The sequence below is a fragment of the Empidonax traillii genome, unplaced genomic scaffold (assembly GCF_003031625.1).
Source record: "Empidonax traillii isolate 1590-97213 ecotype Southwest subspecies unplaced genomic scaffold, ASM303162v1 scaffold38:size1800464, whole genome shotgun sequence".
Lineage (NCBI taxonomy): Eukaryota > Metazoa > Chordata > Aves > Passeriformes > Tyrannidae > Empidonax > Empidonax traillii.
In genome coordinates this window covers 447,438-470,258 of record NW_020955231.1, presented here as the reverse complement: position 1 = coordinate 470,258, position 22,821 = coordinate 447,438, and the positions used below count along the sequence as shown (strand labels likewise).

General features: G+C 42.3%; 1 long non-coding RNA gene across 1 annotated transcript in view; it reads right to left on the bottom strand.

Annotated features, from left to right (window-relative positions):
• The window catches only part of LOC114054692, a 107,298-nt gene that overhangs the window by 13,047 nt on the left and 71,430 nt on the right, over window positions 1-22,821 (bottom strand). The gene's annotated exons all lie outside the window — the stretch shown is intronic.

Sequence of the window (22,821 nt, the reverse complement as noted above, 5' to 3'; positions counted from 1 at the left end):
TTGGGATACAGCAAACCTGCAGATTACTTGAGCTCACAACAAACTGCAGATGGTTCCTATGTGACAGTCCCACCTTCCTCTTAAGAATCTGTTGAGACTACTGCTAGACATGGTCGACCAGTTAAAACACAGGCCTGGCCCAGTCTTACAAATCCTGTACTCCTAAATCCACAGACTGAGCATTAAAATTGAGGGAACTCAGCCTGCAACTCTGGCTTACATTTCTAATCATGGAGCCTGATGCAGAAGCTGCATATTGAATAATTCCAAGTCATTTGTCATGCCACCTTAGCTACCTACCTATTATATCCTGTTTAGCTCTAAATGCAACCTTCTTGGAGCTTATTTTGGTTCATTTTCTGTCCACTGTTTTATGCACAGTTCAGTTTTGAATCACTGCCTCTTCAACAACAGGAGTTTTTAAATCTGTATTTCACAATACAGAAAGATTTGTATTGTTTCAGGTTTTATTCTCTCTTTTCAGGGATAATTTTTTTATATGAAAATGTTTGTGTTTCTGTCTCAAAGCTTCAGTGTTGTAAGTGAAAATATGCCCATTTATTCCTTTAATGTGTCCTATGTCATGTTCACCTCACTGGCTCAGGACAGCCTGATCATAACCATTTTTCTCAGAAGCTTGATTTGCCTTCTGTATCCACCACTGTCAATCAGACCTCTGAAGTCAAAAGAGTTACATTCATGTAAACAGTGTGTAAGTGAAACTGGAATCGGGCACTGACTCTTAAGATAGCTGTTTTCAAGTTCATTGCCACAGCTACCCCAGAGGAGACTCCTACTGCACTGTGATCATCTTGTCTGGTCTCTGATATGAGATACCATAGGGCTGCTTTGAATTAATTCCTGCTGCGGGTCCAATAGCTGGAGCTGAGCTAAGGGAATCTGTTTCTGAGGAGCATTTGCTACCAAGTGTAAAGGTTCAAGTGCTGGAAAGTACATTGAACCCTAACTATAGTATTTTGACAGCTGATTACCTGCACTGTTGGAAATACACACATTATTTCTGGTTGAATTTACCTGGTATCAACTTACAGCTGCTAGAGCTTCTCAGATATTTGTACTTATCTTGCAGAGCCCTTGCTACCAAACTCTATGTTCTTCATTTTCGTTCATAAACTGTAATACTAACAATTTTATTTTTAATGAGGAAAAAAAATTATAAATAACCTGAATTTAAGTTTTATATCTCTGTGACAAGTCCCTCTTAATAAAAAGACACTCAATTCCTATACAAGCACTTTCTCGTCATCAATCAACAATGTTTCTGTTCTGTGGGACTGTAACCCACCAGGTTTGCCCAGTTCAGACTGATCCTTTCCAAGCACCACATACATCTCACAAGTTTTCTAATTAAGTTCTGTTTGCGTGACTTCTGTGCAGACAAATCACTGCTCAGTTATTACTGCCACCATTTACAATTTGTGTATGTCAGTTCCTACAAGTATTTTTGTTTGTTATCTTAAACTACAAGAGAGAGTGGGTCCCCACTCCAAACAGTGTAAACTTACACTTCAGAATCCCACATAAAAAATTGCTACACCCATGTGTTTTCTTCTTAAACTTGCTATCTCAAGTCATAATTGCTATTTTGGATATGGTCATCTCTCATGATGAGTATTTCTAGGTTTTATATGCTTCACTACAGATGAATCTCAGCTTCATTTACCTGAGTAACTAAATACAATGGAAACCTCTTACAAAAGCCTTTAGAAGGAGCTGTCTGCACCATTTCCTTGAAGTGATCATACCAAGAGAAGGAAAATAAGAGTGCTTGAAAATAAATCTTCCCTCTACCCAGCATGCCTTTGTAAGGCTGTTCTTTCCTATACACTTGCTCTTACTGCAGTAACTTTAAATGGCTTTCTAAATGGCAGAAAACTTGGGGGCCCTACAAAAAGACTCTTAAATCCTCTGCAGTTTTACTGTGACAGCTGCTGGCTTTCTACATCTCCTCACCCTACCTGCTCCATTTCAGCACTCTAGAGGATCTGATGTTCATATGTTCACAAGCAGGATGGAGGGTAGAGGCTTGACTGAACCCAAAGTAAAAACAAATATGTAGACCATAAAACCATAAAAAAGCAGTCAGTCTCCTTGATGCTCAGTTGCTTCGTTTTTAACAGATGAGAATTATATTTGCATTAGCATTATATCTGACTGAACAAAATAACCACCCCCAGTTTTGGGCTTGCCACTCAAATGCAGTTCCATTTCCAGGCTGTTCGTGATATGGGCACTCTTTTTGTGTGCTGGACTGATTAAACCTTTGGTCCCAAGACAGAGATGATGACTGAATGCTGGTAAACTGAGCCATACTGCTCTGAGAAGCAAAGGCAGGTCCCGCTAGCTTGCAGCTCAAGGCTCTGGATGGCTGTTTCAGAAATGCTGAGCTCTGACTTAACGCTGCTCTCAGTGAGATGAGCAGGAAAGCTACTGGTGACTCCTCCACTGATCTCAGCACTGAGTATTTTGGAACATCCCACTCACAGTGTAGGGAAATCTGGGGGAGGAGACATAGGTGAAGATGACACTAATGAAGCCTGTCCTCTCCACATGCATGCAACCAACCCTTCACAGATCTACCTCTCTCTGACCGAGTCTTTAGTACATCTCTTTAGGACACTCAAAGATTCCTAGAAGAGACATAGTTTAAACAAAAAATCTATTTAATATTTATGAAAATATTTTTGTTTCATCCAAATTAAATTTCCTTCTGTCTTTGGTTGGTTTTAACATTATCCATGCTGTAGCACATGCATGTACACACATACTCACACTTACGCGTTCAGAAGTTGTGAAGTCAGAAGGACTAAAATGATCATCTATACTGCTCTGCATAGAAACTGAATCCATATATTGCAGACATGACATTTTAATGACAATGTAATTATGATGTAATTTTAATTATATTGGGAAGTCACTCCTTGTCTCAATCTTGGATGATGTAAAATGATGTAACCTGGGATCATCAGTGGCATATATGGGACCAGGAACCCCTTTCTGATCCATACTGTAGGGAAACTGGAAACCCAAACTGTGGTATTTGCTTTGCAAGATGTGATTCCTCCTTGGGTGTCCTAAGCTAGAAGACACAACAGATACCAATGCATCATGAGGTGCTAGACATCACTCGTACCTACTGAAACAGTATTAGGGCATATATCAGCATTTTGAGGGTTAACCAGATGTGCCCCTCACTTCCCACTCACTTTGGTATACGGGAGAAATAAAGATGTAGGCATTACAGGTGGTGGCTCCTGGCTGAGCCCCAGAGACATCACATAAAAACGATGAGCTTTTACTGTTGGGGTTTTTTCTTTCTTTCTTTTTTCCCCACAAGCCATGGTGCAAATTGTGGAAAAGCAGCATCGTGACTCCTGTCATAAGACAAGTGGCACTCCCTTCCCTTCCTCTTCCCTTCCTCTCCCAATCGTTCTTGTGCATTATCCATTGCACTGAACTGTAATGGAGGGTGCCAAAGAGGAAGAAATTTTTTCCTCTCTCTTTCATTTTATTTTTTTAAACAATCTCCTCCTCCACCTCCCCTTTCTTCTACTCCTCCTCTTCTTCATCCTCCCACCCACCCCCATCCTGTCCATCTCCCTCATCCCACTCACACACCACTCCCCCCCTTTACCGGTATCCAACACTGTCAACCCAAACACATGATAAATTGCCCTGTCAACAGAATTCATTCAGGGACCAATTAATTCCACAGAAATGAACCAGGAGCCATCAGTTGCTGAAAAACTCCAAGTGCAGGGAGCGAGGAAGCTAGCTTTGTGTGTGTGTGTGAGAGAGAGAGAGAGGCTTGGGAAGTTAGTCTGACAGAAATTGGTCATTTAATGCTTAAGTGCACCGTAGACAGCCCTGTCATAGCAGCCGGCATGGCAAAAACTCCCCCAGTGCTTTATTTATTAATTATGTGGAGCAGCACGGGGGTCACTTCACTGTCTCAATACAGACTCATCAACTTTACTTCTTGTCACTGGAAGAGATCCCACAGCATGTGGGATAGAGGGCCAGGCCTTATCCTGGCTCTGTCTCCTGCCATCCTGCTACAATACAGGCTAGAAGCAAGTTTGCAACCTGTGCCCTCAGTGAGAGTGGGCAGCGGCAGGCGGGGACACAAGAACAGTCAGAAGTGGGAGGCAAACCATTATCCTGCTGCTGCCCAGCTCTGGAGCAGAGGTGGTGGGAGCCTGGAGATTTCATTTGCAAAGCTTCCTCATTATCCTCCTTCAGATTCTCCTTAGCCATGATGCCTGCAAAAATCTGACAGCAGTTAGGCTGCTGATGTATTATGAGTACTGCCTATCCTGCTGATCAATAGCATCTCATTGCTCCTTTCTGTATTCCCTCAGCTGTCCATGCTAGCCGTTGCTTCTTGACTCATATTTGTAAGGTCTCTGAGGGCAAGACCATCTTCCTCTCACATACAAGTACAGCACCAGGCAACACCAGATTCTGATCTCTGAGAAGTGCTCCTCCTCAAATGATAGTAACACAGAATCACAGAATCAACCAGGTTGGAAAAGACCTCAGAGATCATCGAGTCCCACCCTTGATCCAACACCACCGTGGTTACTAGACCATAGCACTAAGTGCCACATCCAGTCTCATCTTAAAAGACAATGGGATGCATTCTGATTTAATCCAATATAACATGTATTTTTCAATTGGGCCAGTAGAAACAAAATTTCATCCTCCATTTAAAAGTTAAAAAACAAAAAGAAATCCTGGGAGTGGTGGTTTTGCACTGGCACGGCAGAGTTCAGGCCTCTCTGAGAGTTTAGCTGCTCATTCAAGTGCCCTACTGAAGAAGAAAGAACTCCTCCTTCATGCATGATATTCAGTGAAGAACTGCACTGTTGGAACCCTTCCAGTCCACATATTATTTCATCTGATGCCAGAAGAAACAGAGATATACTTCAAAGTTTTGGATTCCTGGTCTGGATTTTCCTAATCTTTGTGAATATTCAAATATGAGGCCTAAGTGCATTTCTTCTGCAAATGCCTCTCCAAATAAACACCTGTCCCTCCATGCTTATCAGTGCAATAGGGACATACAAACTACAGCAGAAGTCTGAGATGGAGAACCACTGCAGTTCTACCTTGGCAAAATGCTTTTGCTTTTACTTCTCCTAACTCCACTGTGGTCCATTCTAAAGAGGCCAGAAATCCTTGCCCTGCCTATCACAGTACACAGAGGGGAGAACACACCTAGAAGTTCAGATAGACCCTCCAGCACATCAGATGGCATATTAGATTTTGTTAAATGCCACAAACTACAAAAATGTATCCTCATGATTTGGAGCTACCAGTCAGATCCTGTCAAAGCTTGGAGGAGACGTTGGAGGTATATACTAATCTGCTTCCTTATACCCATCCCTATCCCAGAAGTAATCTTCCAGGATTACACCTCCACAACCATCTTAGCTATATCTATTTATGGCTCCACTCTCTCAGTACTTATTCAGTAATGGGTAACCATGTATGGTGAAAGGTACAGTCTGATCAGGAAACTCAGCTGACAAAAAGTCACATGGGATCCTTACAAATCCTTTCCAAGATCAACCATAGGAGTGTTTCTCAATCAGGCTTTAAGTGTGCTTTTTAGCATCTGTTTGTTGCTAATAACCAACGTTTTATAGAGGAATTTAGATGAAAAAAATGTTTTCTGTTCCTTAATTTCACATAAGAAAAGGAATAAAATCTTTTATTTCGACTAATGAGCAATTTACATGGGCAAAGATGATTTTAGCTGATCTGTAGGATGTACAGTCTGCAATAATCTTTACCCCTGACTCTTAGGTAACTGCCTGTGGGGCAAGTATTAGCATGCATGCAGAAATAGTAACCACTCCCTTCACTTTTTGTAATCATTACAATATAGTGTTAGTCAAAAAAAAAAAAAAAAATCATTTTTCCAAGGGGAAAAACCCAGACTCAGTGACCTCAGAGATCCCTGCTAGATCTGTTAATTTCAATCCTGTGCTTCAGCTGAAAAGTGATGGAGAAAACAATTAATTTAAGAAGTGAAACTTAGATATAAAATTTTCATTTTTTGGTCTTTAAAAACCTCATATTTCAGATATTCAGAAAACAGATCATATTACAAACTAATTCTCTCAAGTTACAGATAACATTCAGAATGGAACATCTGACTACCATAATTTTCAGTAGATTATAGCTTCTTTGTAATAGGAACTGTGAATGCTGAGAAACCACAAGTATTGCTGATGTCACTCAAATATTGTAGTGATAATATAAATAACCAAAACAACAACAAAAAACTATTTTAATATTATCCTTCTGAGTGCTAGAAATAAATTACCCCTTCACAGAGCAGGTACGACAGATCAGATATGAAGTAGTTTTGATAGTGGAGGACCTAATAACAATCAGGTCAGAAAATTTACTTTTGTCTTGGGAAGACTTTCTTATGGGGATTCTGATTATCTCTGTTGTCTAAAAAGATAGACAATAAAGATTTCATTTTGTGGAATGAAAGGATATTTTGGGCTTCCATTTGCTTACCCCAGGAGACAGCTCCATTACAGGAGCACCCTGTATTTTGCTATTACAAGTTTTCTCGATACTTTGTCCTCAAGAAGCTGGCTGAAGAACTCTGTGTGTCCCTGCACTGCAGCTCTGCTGTGGACATCGTTCTGTACAATCACTTCCTCTCTGAAGCACGCATTTGTACTCCAAGTATCATCTTCTGGCAGTATGTGGCAACTTACCTGTCTAAGCTGGAACACAACAGGTCATCAGTTCCTAGTGTGAAACTGTCAAACCACTCTCTACTGGGGAATTATTCTGTGATGCAGCTGATAATGATTTATGAGGAGGGGTCTGAGGTTGTTTTACGGAGTAGAGACCATCATCATCCACAGTTATCCATATCAAGGACACCAACCTTGCAATATAACTAGCACTGACAAGTAGAGAAAAGCATCTTGTGATTCTAGGAGATCAGTGTGAACTACCATAAGCACTAATATCGCTGATACCTTTCCGTGTAAGAACAGTCTGACTCTGTAGATCTGTAGGCTGTTAACTTAGTCAACAGCAGAGGATGAAAAGTGGTATTTGGCTGATGAACTTTCTAACAATGGGGCTTGCTACCTGAAAGGGTTCAGCAAGTCAGAAAACAGCATTAAAACCTCAGAAGCAAAAAATGTCAGGGATGACTGAGGGTTTCCATCTTCCTTTTAATCTTTCACCTTCTCAATCACATGGCTAGTAAAGCACCACCCTAAAAATAAAAGTTACTTTTTAATCTAATAATTTGTCTTTTGGTGTTGGTATTTAAAAGAAAACATGCAACTAAAATATTATGAAGACATCACAGTTCATAATGTCAAGTTGAGTAATCCCAGCCTTGGATATGCAGAGAGTAATATGAAGGCTGTACATAGTCTCTCCTTGTAAGACAGCTGCATCTGCCCATGATACCATAAGAGCTCTTCTAACACAAGGATTGCTGGACTCATTCCCCAGAAGAGGAAGTTATTGGTATCTTAAAGGACAGCAGAGAACTCTGTCTCACCATTCTCAGGCCTTTTTTTTCCTTTTAAGCTGCTGTGTGACACTGTCTGCTGTGTGCTGCTGCTCTCAGAGTCTCGGGATCAGTGCCAGGGGCCCACCACTTCAACAGAGTGGCTGCAGCATCATGCCACAAAAGAGCACACACTACCCTTGCCCTCCAGGAAATCTCAAGTTTGTGCTACCTTATTAATATTTTTAGGTTAAACCTAATGTTCTTCTCACTGATGCAGCTGGAAGCATGCAACGCCATCCAGGTGAGTTTGCCAGGAGTTGTTCTTATAGTTGCACCTATTTCCACATGCCCAAAACACACTGGAGAAGGCAAGATCAATGCACCACTGCACGACTGCAAGGTTGGGCTGAGTTAGATGCAAAGTACCTACTGAAGCCTTTAAGGACTGAAGGCCCACACATTCGAGACCTATAGGTGAGAACCCGGTGTAACAAGAAGAGAATTCCTGCCATAAAGGCGGCAGGAGCCGCTGTCATTGTGTGAGCAGAGGAACCTTGGTTTGGCCCTGGAGCTTACAATGAGTGCTTGTTTTCCAGTAGGTAAAGCCAAGCTGCCTTCACTTTCTGCATGATGAGAGTTTTCAAAGAGCACCTGAATAATTCAGGGAGGCTTTGATCTGAGTGCAGACGGACACAGGCATAAACTGTTTCCAGAGCCAGCTGGGAAGCAGTATTCCTGGCACTTCTCACCTCCTGCCACTTCTCCTTGACATCCGATCCTAGGCCAGCAGCTCTCCCAGCTTCCATTGTACTGGCAGCTCAGTGACATGTTTGGTGTCAGTGGAGACCCCACAGTCTCTCAGAGTGTGCTACTCATTTACCACTTGAGAAGCTTGGTGGGGCATGAGAGTGCATGATGCTCCACAGGTCTTTCAAGGATGGATGACATTGCCCTTGGGGAGAAAAGGTCAATATGTCCACATTGCTGCTTGGTTGAAATTGCCTCTGACCCAGAGGCAAAGGTCTCTGCAAGAGATGTTTGGGGTCTACTTTTGGCTTGGGACAAATTTGGGGTAGATCTTCTGTGTGCAGCCATGAGAGAAGCTTTTACTAAATCTCTGGGGTCTCCCTGTTACTCCCTTACTTTTTCAGGTAATTCTGCGTCTTGAGCAAGGCTTTATTCAGTCTGCCAGGGTCCACCCTGACCTGCACAGGATCATCTGTGATACATATCAGTCCAACCAGGAAAATAATCTAGTTCGTTAAAGCTAAATGGCATAAGTCTTTCATAGTGCATTTACAGTTTCTGGTGTAATAGTGACTTGATGCTACAGCAATGACTTGATTTTAAGTACACGGAAAACATACATTGAAAATAATTTTGTTCATGTTGACTTTAACAGAACAATTCTGGATTTGCACTTGTAAATCCATAAGGAAAGTAAGAATCAGACAGAGTGTGAGCACATGCATTCGGCAAGACAGAGGGGTTTTTTTATTGGTTTTGTTTGGGTTTTTTACAGTCACTTTCCTATGATTACTCCTTAAAGTACTCTCTTTGTCTTTCCTCTCTCTCTCTCTAAACTATAAAATAATACATGAGCCATGGAAGTTTTCTGATTTCAATATATCTCCCCATATTGCTTTGTGGGCTCAGACCTTCATTGTGCTGAGGAGTCAGTCTGCAGTTCTACCTTCCACTGAACTGTGTGCACTGAACTGACCCAAAAGGATGGGGATGAACCAAAAAAAAACCCAGAATTTAATATAACTGGGTCCCTACGCAGTTCTTGTCTCATGTAAAAGCATGGCACTGTCATACAAACAAGACACAATACAATTCTTCTCACTCACAGTAACTGCCTTTCTAGCAGCTTTCCAAGGACATCTTTGAATGGATCCCACCACCACAGTTTCTCAGTTCTGCACAGGCATTGCTCACTTTGGCCCCAGACTAATGCAGGACTTCCCAAGAACTCAGAACCATGCCCATTTTACAGCTGTGAAGCTGAGGCACAGGAATTAATTACTGTGTGCATGGTCACACTGCAACTCATAGCTCAGCAGAGAATCGAAGTAATGTCATTTAGATGCCACTTAATGTCACTTATTATTTGATGCGCTAGACTGTTCTTCCCACAGCTGATCACTCTTTTGTATGTAAATCAGCCACTAGAGCTGGAGAAAAGGCACTGTAAACTTAGATACTGAGAGAGGAAAAGAAGCTGCTGAAAAAAATGTAAACAGAGAAGAAACTATCTGGCAGGGTTTGCAAACGGGGAAATTATGCTGTGATTAGCAGTTGAACGAGCAGAAGCATGGAAGCTTTCATTCATAATGTTGATGGCTCTGCTCCCTATAATTTTCTATCACCTTTCAGCCAAGCAGTAACATGTATCTGTGAGTCCAGAAATGGGCTCTTTGTCCCAAAATGAACTGAATGACCTTCAGGACAATGACTATATTTTGTTGTGTGTTGTGCATTGCTTGTGCAGTAGCACTCTGGTCCTTGCTTTTTCAGGAATACCAGAAGTGATAACTTGGTGGACAGGCTGGATACATCCAGTCTCTGCAGTTCCCAAGTCTCTTTTCTGCTTCTGGATTTACCAACATGAAATGACCAGTTTCATGGCCCAAGGACAAGAATTAGACTCTCTGCCCTGAGAAGAGAGGAAAGGTTATGTAGGAGTTAAGGAATGAAATGAAAGAAGATAAACAGTCCTGGAGTGCAAAGGTGCTGGCAAGCAATATTATCTGAATGTGCTGTCCCAGTCAAGCCCATAGGTCTATTTAAAGGAGTACTGTTACATACACAGTGTTTGCAAACTCAGGCCACGATTAAACAGCAATGACATGTAGAAGCCTATGAAGGAAAGCAGCGGGTGCTAAAATGCTTAGCTGTTTTTCTTTTGAGAAATCAAGTGTGCTTCAAAGATAACAGGCCATGAAGATTAAGCTGCTACCGCACCAAAGGAGAAAAGCAGATGGAGCCACCAGCACTGCCACAGACGAATACACAGAGATGTTTAAAGGTTGAAGATTTTATCAGCCCCTGCTCAAGGAGGACTGTAGGTTTCAGCTGCAGAAGGTGAAGAGAGGCAAAGAGAAAAGGAAGGGGAGGAGCATTAAGTAGAAGGATTTCATTAATTAAAAGAGATTAATTAGCACCATAAAAGCAGGCACCATGGATTACAGAACTGTCAGCAAAGAGCAGTGACAGCTGCAGCAGAGCTGGCCAGCCACTCCCATCCCCAGCCACTGGCCATCTCCCCACCTAAAGCCATTGGGGCAGCGCAGCCAGCCAGCTCAGAAATCAGAGTGCTCCCAAAATGAGGGATCATGGAGGATGGATCTCAACCGGACAGTGGAATGAGCTGGTGCTGGTTTTTTGTACTTTCCATGTCACCTTGAGCAAATCACTGATCTTGCTATGCTCCAGTTCCTGAAATAGGGAGATAATTCTTCTGAACTGCCAATTTAAATTGTAAGACCTTTGGGGCAGAGAATAGAGCGCAGCTATTATATTTATAAGGGATCAGTAAGCACTAAAGAAGTGCTGCAGTAAAGAGCTAGTTAGCTGGTAACCAGAGTCCAGATGCACAAAGCTACAGTTAAAAAATGCTCATGCACTCCCCCTCCAGCCCACAATGTACTTTTCATATCAATAAAGTATTTCGTAATTTAGCCATGCCAGAGTTATTTTAAACTAAAAATCTGGAGGTAAATATTACCAGCTTATTTTCTGACCTATGTTTATACTTATTTTGAAAACATTTGCACTTCAACATTTTCTTCTATTTGTAAAACACCAGAATATAGAAAGGCCCTGAAATTCATACCATCTTAATTTTGCCAAAGTGAAATATTTACAATGCTATTAAAATTACTACATTCTGTTTAGTCAAACTTCTCAAACTCTTCTGGATCACAGAATACTTCCGATGTATCAAAATTCCTTAGAAACTCTGTATTTATAACTACCTCCAGCATGTTCCACTACAGCACTGCAAGTAACATATACTGTTCACATGTGAAGCATTTTAGTATTTGCTATTCAGCATCTATTAACCCTGTAAAAACTTATTTATTTAGAAGCCAAATAAAATTTGCTAGTTCAATTTTGCACATGCACAGCACTGGAAGATCTGATCTCCCCTAAAGGTCCCATTTGTTCCTTAAAACCACAGCATGTTCTTCTTTGTATGTCAGGCTAGAAATCTTGGGGAGGGTGCTCTGGAGAGACTCCTGCTCATAAGCTGGTTCTGACCTGAACTCACTCTCTCTCCATGAGAACCCCCTGTTCCTTTAATGTGCTGAAGCCAGTGGTCCTGTAAGATTCCTTACCTGCCTGCTATGCTCACAGCTGCCATCTCAGCACAGAGAGTCAGGCTCTGGGCTGCTACAGTCTATTTTATCACAATTTACTTGGTAACAGGTTACAAATGTGGCATCTGATGAAAATAATGAGCCTTGATGTCACTTAGTGCACAAGGCTCCGTGCGTGTGTGCAGGGAATAGCAAACAACAGCCAGCCTGGGCTCCTCACAGGTGCCAGCACAATTGGTCCCGTGGCAGCATCCTCCCACTGCGCTCTGCCTCAGAGCCTCACCCACCAGCCACATCCAGGCACCATCAAAAACTCACTGCAGCACTGTGGTCAAACCCAAGGCAACCCACAGCAGGACCACTCTCTACTGTGACAGGTCAATGCCCCTTGGGAACTCACCCAAGTGGCCAGCAGGCCAGGTGTCAAGGACCCTAGTTATGCCCCCAGATGCATCTATGTCCCACTTCCAGAGGTACAGGTCAGTCAAGGGCACTGTGAAGAAATGGTCCCTCTTTTCATCTTAGCACTGTTGGTATGGAAAATTTTGTTGGTGGGAAAAATTTTCAGTGAAAAAATCCCACTGAAGAGGAGGATTGCCCAGCTCTTAAGTGACTAAGTACCCCTGGTCTTAGGGACTGGTCAAACCAAGCTGTACCAAAGGCTTGCTAGGTGGCTCTTACCCAGGTCCCTTTGCTCTTCTGAGTCTTGTTTTTTTCTGCTGCTGAATGGTGATCAAAGCACTCCTATACTCCATGGGATGGACTTGAGGGTAAATCTGATAAAGACAGCCTGGGGCTATAGACAAAGATAAAGGCCCGTGCAGCTGATGGGGAAGGGTACACACAGCTGTGATACAGAGCAGAGAGAAGTGTCAGAGAAGATGGGATAACCATGGAAAAGGTAATGAAATCAATGCTAAAGCAGATATAGGAATGGAAAGTAAAAAATGAACAGGGAAGGCCTGTGGAACAGAGCCATAACACAGCACTTCATTCATACTCCCAAGTTTTGGCACCTTTTTTGTTTTCTAGGTTGTGATATACCAAGATGCAGGAGGCTCTTGCAATATCAGTGCCGGACTAGGGTGCAAGAGGTCAGGTTGCAGTTCTCATTTTGCTCCTCTCTGTGGGTTCAAAATCCAATACTTGATTTCCTATTTGTGAGGATACAGTCTTCCCAAATTCTAGATCATTTGGGTTACAAAGCTGAATTATTATCTGCTTGCCTTTTTTTTTTTTTCAAACAAAACACAAAACCTATCATGCCAAGGGCTCTGATCTCACGAGAGCCTTTCATTGCTACTGTAATATAAACACTAACCCCACTCCTCTCATTAAAATCTCATCTTCTTCCCCAAAGCTTCAAAAGTGCTCATAGTCAGGTCACTGAACATAGCCCATGTGTAAGGGTAATGGCAGCAGAACAAGAAAGGGTGGATAAGGACATGCTGAATACTTATGTTTGTTGAGCTGGTCACAGTGACACCTAGCTTTTTTTCCCTGAGCTGACAGCATAAGGCATACAAAAAATGCAAATCATACTTTTTGGTGTGCATAATCTTGCACTGGATCTAACACAGAAGTATCTGTACAGGGAGAAAACTTAATGTATAAAAGGGCTTTTTTAATCTAGCAGAGAAAGACTTAACAAGAAGCAGTGGCTTGGAAGTTAGAACACAAATTCAGATGAAAAATACAGCCCTCAGTTTTAATTTACTGTGATTAGCTATTTGAGGAAAGTGTCAACTGAAACAGTGAGTTCTTACTCTCTTAATATAATCATGTGTCTCACTCAGTAGGTCAAAGTAGATTATTTCAGGATTCCTTCTATGTGTAAATTTATTCTTTGTATTAACTACTTGTCCACCGCTGACAGTCCCTCACAGGTTCCTTGTCATCTTTCCTGATCTTGATCAGCAAACCAACCTATGTCCCACCTGCAAATTCCTCTCCCCTTTGTTTATTCCTTTTTCAGGTCTTCAGCAAATATATTAACCAATGCTGGCACTGGTACAGATTGCCTGTTTTGCATGAATACTCCTTTCAGCAATATAAGAGTTCTCACCATACCCTTGCCAATCTGCTTCCAAAGGGATCCTCATATTTGGAGATTTTTTTTTTCCCTACTACCACTTCAGTGTGAGTCTTCAGGATATGGCAGCCAAGACATTTTCTGTAAATTTCTGTCCAGAGTCATTTGAGAGTTCTCCATCTGTAAGGAAGTCTGAGCACTCCTGTTTGGAGATGTAAAAGTATGCCACAAGAGACCTACATCCAGATGCACAAAGCCTTTAAATGTCTAATTCTCACTGATCTCAGTGCTGAGTTACCCTTATGGATGAGATCTCAAATGACTTTTTGGGGAGAGTGCTCTACTAAAAATCCAGTGTTACAGCCAAAGTGCTTTGGAACTGCAAAAATAGGCTCACAACTCCAGAAAGCCTTCATGCTCCTCCACACACAGTATTGTACAGGCAAGAAACAGATAACACCAAAGTCAACATGTGAAGTAGTTACTGTCCTTCACTAGCTTCGGTGTCCATTTGTGAAACCCATAGCCACGAGCTGCTGGGAGCAGCTCTCCAGATCATATTGATCAGCTACTGATGGAAAGTCCTGGCCAGGGTGATGGCCTGTACAAGCAATCGGAGCAGGGCTGTAGCCTCAGGAGCCCATGTGCCAGCAACGAGGGAGACTGGGATCCAGAGATGGCTACTGGGCAGAATATGTGTGGAAGTTGTCCCTACCAACAGCACAGAGGGTGGAACCCTTCAAGCCCAAACCATTCTATGATATTCTTCAAAACACCTGCATAACCAAGGTCTGCTCAACTCTGCCCTCAGAGAACAGCCTTCTCTGTCTTTGTCTCTGCATACTAGAATCCCTAACCCCTGGGGCCTGCTGACTGCGACAGATAGAAAGGCTCTCTGAAGCAGTGTCTGCTGGAATGTTTTTTAATTATCTCTGGAAAGTATGGACTGTGTATCATCATTAACTGGACTAAACACTGACGGTCAGTGAGTCAGGTACCAGTAAACGGTGCAATTAACAGCCAGAGGAGAGAAGTGTATTCAATCTGAAAGCTTTCTTTCTCAATCCATCTCCACTCATCACCCAAAGTGCTGAGCAGCAGACTTTTACTTTCAATTACATTAATCAGGTTAATTCCAAGTTAAAGTCAACATTTTAATCAAGAGGCAGGGAAGTAGAGGGCTGAGGAGAAGAAAGGAGGGAAAAGAAGGGCAAGAGGAAGAAAGAGGAGGGAAGGGAAGAAGAAAGGTTGGAAGATGCGGGAAAGAAAGCAGGACATTACAGTGACAGACACCACTGAAAAAATTAACTGTGATAAGTAAGGAATAAGCATTTATGTTGGACCTCTAAATTAAAGGGGATTAGTCTTTTCCTCCTGTGTAACTCTGGGATACTGGGCTTTTGCAGGGGGAAACTGGAATGTATATCATTCCCGAGCAGCCTCAGGAATGCTGTATTTTATGGCAAGGACTGTCCATAGAAATATCTCTTTAGAAGAGTCTGTAATGACCCAAGTCACAGACCCATTGCTCTGTGACTTCTGTTTGCCCAGGCATAACTCTCCCACATGCCCTGTAAAGCACAAAAACATTGTATGCCTAGAAACCTGTACCTGCAGCTGAAGCAATTGCATTAGCACTGCTGGGGTATCCAGTATTGCAGAGACCAGATACTCATGACTGCAGAAATCTGGCATTAAGTGTTTCAAAAAAGCCTGCCCTGATGAGCCCACTGTATGTTCCTGCTAGAGATTTTAACTAAGTGAATGGTTAGAGTTGCCCATCTTCCACTGGATTTCAGAAGGACCTAGGAGCCTTATTTCATTTAGCTCCTTTACTGATCACCTTTAGAGATGATCAAAATTTGCAAAGGAAGACACAGGAAGGTTCGTCTGGGCTGAAGGTCCTCACTCTTTCAAGGGGGTTAAGAAGCAGAGATTTAAGAGTTTTGGTTCTGGCCCATCACACCCTTTCTTTCACAGTTACAGCAGTTCCCAGTTTACAGTGGAAGTTCAAGGCCCAGCTCGTGTTCTGCAGAGCCCTACTGAGTCCCGAGGAGCAGTCTCATTGACTTTGCTGTTTCATGACTGTCTCCTGGACAATGAAGCTACTCGTGCTCAGACTGAATAACAGAAGGCACTCATTTTGGGCCTGAGCAAACTCTATTAATCCTCGGCTCACAGCACAATGCCAGTTTCTTCTCTTGGAGGCTTGAACAAGAAATCAGAGGGAGATTCAGAACATGGAAAAACAAAAGCTGGAGAAAAACGCACTTTCTGTAGGAAGGGCACATATGATACAACAGATGGACTATCAGGAACACCTATTCACCTCCTGACTCTAGTACCAGCTCCTCCCATGACCTTGGGTGAATCATTTCTCCCATCTGCAATTTATCCATGCAACGGGGACAGCAGTATTGCATTGTCTTCCCAAAGCATTTTGATGAAATAACTGTAATTTAGTGTTATTCTTATTATTATATTTTATTATTAACTGCGATTTTTAATCAAAATCCACTCAGGACTATGTTACACCTCTGAGCCATCTGGATAGTATCTTTAACAGCTCCAAAAAATAATGAATAATCATATGTTAGGAATGCAAAACAACAAAGCAGTGCAAAGGGATTGAGAAACACACAGGGGAAAGATATATGCAAAGTGAGGAAAAGCTCACAACAGGAAGATGTCTGTATGTGTTGCCTACTAAAATTCAAGCTTAGGGGTCTTTGAAACACCAGCAGGCATTGTGGTTCTGTTCCCATGCTTGTGAGGTTTGATAGCATAATAAGAACCACATGCCCCAACTGAGCAGAATGGTACCTGCCTTTGGAAGGGAGCAAGAGACAATGAAACATTGTAATCCGTTCCCAAAAGCCATCAGGAGCAGAGCTGCAGGACTTTCTCCCCAGCAGGAGCTCAGTTCCAGCACTTCTGAATTTAAATTTTAAAAAGTTCCTTGCTGTTTCACTTGAACAAGAAAACAAGTGATGCAAAAATAGAAAGACTGGAGTAAATAAAATAAGAGCAAGCACTTAATTAGTGGGTCTGATCAAGAATGCCCTGCCGTGCTCATTCTTCTTCCCGACATTCCCCACTCCCAGCTCTGTGCTCTGCTCAGAGCCACACTGCAGCAGCAGAGGCCCCTGCACTGCCTGCTCCCCTCACCTCTGCTCCAGCTCAGCTCTGCAGCACAGCTGGAGCTCAAACATCCCTCTGTGCCACCTTAACCAGCACTCCTGAACAACAGTCTCCCTAGAAACACCTTATTCTTTTGCCTCCTTCTTCTCACCATCACAGCCAGAAAGCACAACAGGTTTCAGTAGTGGCAGGAAAACACCTCTTTCCCCCAGGAGTAGGAAGAAAGAAATGTGATGATTTAAGAGATTAGTCTGGGATCCCAACAGAATATGAACTGATAAGGAAAGATGCTGCCATCTCAGTGAAAATAGCAAATACCCTTTGTCTGGAGGCAACTTCCTGAATCTGAGAACCACTGCTAAAGTCAGCCAGGGCCACCAAAAGCATGAATTTAGTCACAGGAGAGCTGTAGCTCTCAGCACGTGATTCTGCTTCTGGATGCACTGCTGAGCTGTTCATAACTTCAGCTCAGCCACTCTGCCACACCTACTGTTGGCCTAAGTCTCTGCAATGACCTTTCCAAGGCTGCGCACCTTTCATGGAGCAACTCTGCTAGCTAGGATTTAAACTGTGTTCAATAGATGGTTGGCAAAACCACACCTGAAGATGCAATAATAATAATAGCAAAAAAAGGAGTTATAGTCATAGTCTGTTTCACTTGGATTCCCTAGGAAAGCACACAGCTCAATGAAGCTTTCCTGTTGTGGTTGCAAAACTGGTACATCATCCTGCTATTTCTACATCATTAAAATCTCTGCATGTACATATGGCTTTACCATATGCCTGCAGATAGCCCAGCTCTTGACAGACTGATTCTATGGGCTACTGAAACTCTACTAAGAACAGGGCACCTTCCTAAATAAAAAATAATGCATATCCTGAGTGCTGAGGAACTCTCATATCCACCTCCATATGGCAGGGCAATCCATCACACTCTATTGCAGGTGAGGAAATCAAAACACAGAACAGAAAAGAGTGGTTTTCATAATAAGGCTCGACTCTTATGATCTCTTCTTTCTATTCAGCAGTCCTATTCCTCAGCATCCTCAAAACAAGGTTAGGATGCTGTGTTCACTAACCTAATTCACTGCCAATTGTGTTGAATTTCACATCCCACACTACGGCCTTCCTGGGGCTCAAACCTTCCTCTTTAGCCCTGAACATACACACCTTGTGACTTACACACCTATCTTACTGTGTGCTTTGAAATTGGATCCACATTGCCATGATGCCTGCTGATTCCTCTCATCCTGAGGCTTTGGGAAGTGATGTGGAGTGGAAAGCAGAATTAGTGGTCCTGAACCCATTGGCAGAGCTCCCATTTCAATGTAGTCCAAGAAAAATCTGTAAATCATAGCTCCTGGGGATGGAAAATGTCTGGGAGGTCACATTCTCCTCTGAACACACTGCACTTACCGAGGGCTTCAGAGCCCCCAAAACCCTGCATTCCTCAGTGGTGTAGAAAGTTCTGGGGAGAAGAAAGGAAAGATTCCCTTTCCATTCTCCTTTTCTTGCCAAGAGGCTCTTGTCAAAGGATGGGATATTGATTCCTCTCCCTCCAGCCTCTCCAGCAGTACAAGGCCTTGGCCGGATGGAGTCAGACTCAATCATAATTGCATTTGCATAATACATTTTACCTTTCTCTCCTCTGCTGTAGTTTTCTGAACTTGCCAAGTTGCAAGCTGACCCTGCGAGCCAAGGCGTGATTAACTGAGAAATTCACAGCAGCGCCACTTTAATCAAAGGGGACAGAGGTTACAACAGCTCAATATTAGCGATAACCAGCCTTTGATCCACAGAGCTAGGCCAAGCCTGGCAGGCAAGCTGTGAGGAAATGCACCGTCAGGGCTTTTGTGGGGAAATAATACCTTATTAACCCCTTCATTTAACCTGCTGTGGGTGAGCAGAGAGAATCACCAGAAAAAACTCTCTTTCAGAGTCTTAATTACAGCCTACAAAGCTGCTCCTTCTTAAAACTATACCTAAAGGTGTTAGATTCCAGCGAAGAACCATCTCCATCTTACAAGATCTATAGACTGACTTGTAAGGGCGATGACAGTTTATAAATGCTCACGCTTCTACTCTAGACTGACCACTGCTATAAAGCCCAGAGATGGACTGACACAGAGGCAGCCCAGACTACTGGCTTTTAGCCATTCCCTGCAGGTCCACACACACAGGCTGTGTTCCCAAGTCCACTCTCCATTGCTGCAAAGCCCTGGCTGAGTCACTCAACCCTCTGTGCCTTTCCTTCCCATTCCTTTGCTTCTGCTCATCTTCCCTTTTTCACCTGAGGAAAAGCCATTTCTTAACATGCAGCTCCTGCAGCATGTAAAATAATGTAGCTAATAGGATCAAAACTTAACATAGCCTTCAACAAATAATTAGAGATCATTCTCATAATCAGGCTGCCCCAAAGATAATATGAAACCTAAACAATGGGAGAAGTACCATTTGATAAGAAATTTGTTAAAATTAACATAGAGACCTGAAACAGAAAACAGATTCAGTATTCCAGGAGAGAACAGAGTCCCAGTTATGGTACATCTACAGAGACACTGAAAATTCTAATTTTTTAAAAAACTTCCAATTTTGAAATTTGTTTAGTGTGAGACTGGAAATAATCCACACAAAAAGAAATCTGTCATAGAATAAATTTCCTGGCAGAAACAAATTTGAGTCAATCAAAATGTTTTAGACCAATAAAATACAGTAATTAAAAAAAAAAAGTTCTCAGTTAAAATCCATCTAAATATTAAAGAAACAAACATTTTTCTGTTTGAAATAACAGAAGTTATCTCAAAGTTAAAAACCTCTTTTGCTTTCAAGGGAGTGAAATGGAAGGTGACATTCCTACCTAGAGGCTTCTGTCAAAAACTTTTGTGAAACAAATTCTCAGTGAAACTGACATTTCAGACAGAAGTTTCTGTTTCCAGTTAAAGCCTTCTCTGGTAGAAAACAGTCCTCTAAAACTAATCCATTCCCCTGATTATCTTTTTTTGAGAGGACACAACTAAAAGGAAATTCCATCTTCCTAAATGCTTTTTATTCACCTACTCTTGCTTGGACAGAGAACCAGGGTGAAGCCTCACCTTTGCACAGACCAAAAGGACACAAAGTTTTCCAGTCAATACCTTGGTCGAACATTCTTTAAGTGAGAGAACAGCCATCCTCAAACTGGTGGCCAACAAGAGTGAAGAAATTAGTTCATGTATTCCCAAAGCAATGTGTTGTGGAATCCGAGTACTCTGCCACTGAAAATCAGGTTTTTCAATACAGTCACATTATTATTTTGGGTCATGATTTAAAAAAAATAAATTACTCGGGCTAGTTTATGAAGGATTGTCTTTAGACACCTCCAGGTGTCCTCATTTTTGAAAAAAGCAAGCACCACACATTTTTCCCAGATTGTTACTGTGGCTACAGAAAGCTGCAGGCAATTGTTTAACAGATGACCAAAACCCAGCAGGCCCTCTGCAAAGGAACACCTTAGCTGGAGGAAGTCAACTCTCATTGTGTGGATCACAGTTCTACAGGTCTCAGCTCCTCTCCTACCACTTTCTCTTCATCACTTCTTCATGGGCCATCCTCTGCTACTTCCATCACTTCTATTTACCTTCTTTCTCTTTGACACAATGGCTTTGTGCCTTAGTCACCTCTGCATTAAATATCTTTAGGAACGTGGAAGGAAGCAGCAACAAATCTCATTCTGACAGAAGGACAAGCACTCCAAAAAAGGCATGCCATATACCAAAAGCCTGCACTGCAGTTTCCAGACTCTCCCCTGTACCTTGGCAAAACAGACATCAGTTACCTATAACATGAACCAAACCTCTCACCTGGCAAGTGAGGGATGCAGCCCTCTGGCAGAGCATAACAACACACATCACACCAAGCCCACGCAGCACACTGACCTCTGCTTGTTTATATACTAGCAGGAGGCTTTGGCCACTTCCCCGCCCCCATTCTTCTCACCCCCCTCCACATCCATTCATTAATTGATCCCTGATCATCTCACAAATATATTTCCCTCTTTCCCCAGGGCAGGTCCACCCGCTTTTCCCTGTTCCCTGCCATTAAGATGGGTCTCACATCACCATGCACAGCGGCACACGCGCAGCTCCAAACACCTCAGGGCAGGCACATCATTTCCAATTGTGAGCAAATGCTGTTGGTTTTCATTAATCTGCAGACACTATATTTGCCAATTTCTCCAACTTTTCTTTCTCACTCTCTTTTTCTGCTCCAAGGCAGGTGAGTGCATCAATTTTCTTCTCATCTGTGGCAGTTAAATTAAATGGAATCGGCCTGATTGCTGGAAATCAAAGAGAAGGCTGATAAAGCAATTAAATCCCTCTAATTCCTCCCCTTGAAAAGGTGCAGCTTGGATCAGAAGCTAATTAACTTCATAATGAAAATCCTTCTTCACCTTTTTAGGCTTTCTTTCCTTCTTGTTTTTGGTAGAGGTGGTAGGTTGCCTATAGAAGGGGGATGTTATAGTGATAAGCATGGATTCCTTGAACATGGCAGACAACTGGATGTATGCATCACATCAAAGTCTCTCCAAGGGCTTAACGTGAGCCAATTCTGCTATATAGGACAGAATGTGCTGTGGTGCTTTCTCTGCAGTTGTACCAAAGCTCTCAGGATAACCTTCTTGTCACTAGCTTTCAGGTTTACCCTGTGCCCTGCCCATGAAGACTGTCAAAGCCAAATCCACTTGTAACAGCTTCAGCAACAGCAAGTTTTATCTCTGAGACTCATTGAATTTCTCATATGACAAACAGAACAGCAGCTTTACATTAGACATTTCATTCATCTTAACTTTTACAGTCATAGAAAATAGGCAGGTGTGGATCTTTCGAACCACAAACTCCATCCCCTTACTCCACTTCTGCTTAGCATTTGGATGTTTGCTCTTTCCCACTTCCCTTCTGTTGGGAGTTGGAAGGCTCTCTCAGGTCTTAATAGATATCTCTCAATTGTCTCACTCTTTCAGTAAGAGACATGTCAGCCCATGCTATGCTATGTTCTGTTTTTCTCTGAGCATGCTCCTATTGGTACCAAAGTACCCCACATCATTCTACATCCGGTCACAATCCAGTGTGCAAGTGGGATCATACTCCCCCTGCTCCAGGACAATACACCCTAGTCGTGAAGCTCATCCCAGCGATGCATTTCAATTTGCGTCTCTCATACAAAGGGAGACTGTTGCATCAGTACTCTGGCATGCTGATTTTCTAGGCACAGCCTGGTCCTTCACCAAGCCTTAGTACCTTTAATTTGTCAATGTGGGAATCAGTAACTCCAGTGAAAAATTAAGTGGGCAAATCTGTCTTGTTCAGTATCATGCTACTTAAAGTATATAGAAAAATACTACAAATGTGTAAGGTGAGGACAACTGGCTTCCTCAGTTCATGACACATGACACATAGATGCCAGTACACACTGGCATCTAATTTCCCACCAGGCAAACCTGCATCAATGTTTCTACTTTCCAGACTTATTCCTGTTATTAAAAAATCTGTGCTTCAGGTTAAATTTACAACTCCTTTTGTTGTAAAATCAGCTTCAATTTTCCAGGTTAAATAACACTTAACTAACTCTCACTAATTTTTGCCAAACACAAAATTAATGTATTCGGTATATTGCCATTCACCAAAAAATTTGCCAAATATAAAGGGAAGTATATTCTATTAATATTAATGGCAATATCATATCACCCCTGGGAAAAGCTAATTTTGCTGTTACTTTTCTCTTTTGTTCAGAACTGAAGAGGGAATTTTGCTTCCTAAAAA